We start from the raw sequence: 2,484 nt of genomic DNA on the forward strand, positions 1-2,484 counted from the left end.
AGTTATTAGTAACTGACGGACAGTCATCGAGTAAAAGAGAAGTGATTTCTGGCGTTCCCCAAGGTAGTGTTATAGAACCTTGCTGTCCCTTATCTGTATAAACGGTTTAGGAGATAATCTGGGCAGCTGTCTTAGGTTGTTTGCAGATGATTCTGTCGTATATCGACTAGCAAACTCATCAGAAAATCAAAATAATTTGCAAAACGATTTAGAGAAGATATCGATATGGGGCAAAAATTGGTAATTGACCCCAAATACGGAAAGTGTGAGGTCATCCACATGAGTGCTAAAATGAATCCGATTAACTTCGGTTACACGATAAATCAGTCAAATACAAAAACTGTAAATTCAACTAAATACCTAGGAATTACAATTACAAACAACTTAAATTGGAAAGAACACACAGAAAATGTTGTGAGGAAGGTAAAACAAAGACGACGTTTTATTGGCGGGACACTTAGAAAATGTACGAGAAACAGCTCTACTAAAGAGACTGCCTATATTACCCTAGTCCGTCTTCTTTTAGAATACTGCTGCGCGGTGTGGGATCCTTACCAGATAGGATTGACATATTACACCGAGAAAGTTCAAAGAAGGGCAGCACGTTTTGTATTATCGCGAAACTGGGGAGAGAGTGTCACTGAAATGATACAGGATTTGTGGTGGATGTAATTAAAACAAATTTTTTTCGTTGCGGCGAAATCTTCTCACAAAATTACAATCACCAACTTTCTCCTCCGAATGCGAAAATATTTTGATAACGCCGACCTGCATAGGGAGAAACGATAATCATAATAAAATAAGGGAAATCAGAGTTGGCACTGAAAGATATAGGTGTTCATTTTTTCCGCGCGCTATTCGAGATTGGAATAATAGAGAATTAGTGTGAAGGTGGTTCGATGATCCCTCTGCCAGGCATTTAAATGTGATTTGTAGAGTATCCATGTAGATGTAGATGAAGACACTTACTTTTTACCATCTGTCCTGTTTTCATTTGTTTGCCATTTATATTCACAAAGGTTGCCAGTCTTTTCTGTATAGGCTGCAAATGATAACTTTTTATATTGTAACACAGTATGCTGAGAGAATCAAGGTCTATCAGACCAGGAAACAACCTGCCAGTGGGCATTGATTTATATCAATGGGGAAGTCGAAAATTTGTGCTGGACTGGAATTCGAACCCGGATCTCGGTCTTTCTAGATAGATTGACCGCTACACCATCCGGGTGCAGTGGTTACAACTTCACGGACTACCCTAGCCCCCTCAATTTGTACCACACACTACTGATGCCTGCGCAATTATATAACTACTGATGTAGTCCCCTGCTCATTAGGCCCTGCTCATTAGCCAACTCCTGTAAGAGTTGGAGCTTGGTGTGGCCGTCATCGTCTTAATTATACAAGGTGGTCGGAAATTCCCGTTACAGACTTCTAGGACATGTTGAGGGTAGTGAGTACATGATATTTTGAATAAGAACCCATGTCCGGAAACGTATCGTTTCCGTTCTACGTCAGTTTCAATGAAGATGATTAATTCATCCACACCCACGTGAGGAATGCACTTTAGGCGTCACCCAGTACAATTGTTGCAATCCATTTGAAAAGAATACTGAGTCGTTCCGTTGTTACTTACGCATTTGCATTACAACTTACACCTTATGGTTTACGTTAGTCGACAACAACAAGAACCCAGCATCTACTGCACCAGTCGCAACGTACCGATGCATTACAACAGCTGCTCGATGTGGCGGTCACCAACGCTGTACTTCCGAAGCATGTTCTGGTACACTCTCACCATCCCACCTGGTGTCTCTTCAATGTCTTGTGCAGCGGCCAGGACTCGTGCCAGCAGATCTTCCTCTGTCTCTACAGGTGTCTCATAAATTAGGCTCGTCATAAGACCCCACAAGAAGTAGTCCATATGGGTTAAATCCGGCGATCGTGGCGGCCACGAGGTTGGACCACCACGGGCTATCCATCTTTCACCATACCATCTGTTGACATGTCTCCGGACAGCCAGGGAAAAGTGAGGTGGTGCTCCATCATGCTGAAACCACATTTCCTGACGGACATTCAATAGCACAGCTTACAAGAACGGGTCCATTACGTGTCGTAGGAAGACTAAGTATGCGGGATACGTGAGCTTGGATGGAAAGAGGTATGGTCCAATCACATGACCGTCCAGAATACCTAGCCACACGTTAATTCAAAACCTGTCTTGAAATCCGTGAACTTGCGTGGCATGAGGGTTTTCGTCTGCCCAGACATGGCTATTTGGAACATTCAGAACACAATCCCTTGTGGACCTACCTTCATCTGTGAAAAGAGCTCGACGTGGAAACAGGGGCGCGTCAATGCAACGGCGCAGGAACCGTGTGCAGAAGGCGACGCGTTGTGGAATGTCTGCTGGACCCACAGCGTGTACCCTTTGTAAGTGGTACGGATGTAATTGTTGCTCATGCAGGACGTCCACGATGGTACTGT

Source organism: Schistocerca piceifrons, chromosome 1, assembly GCF_021461385.2.
Source record: "Schistocerca piceifrons isolate TAMUIC-IGC-003096 chromosome 1, iqSchPice1.1, whole genome shotgun sequence".
Lineage (NCBI taxonomy): Eukaryota > Metazoa > Arthropoda > Insecta > Orthoptera > Acrididae > Schistocerca > Schistocerca piceifrons.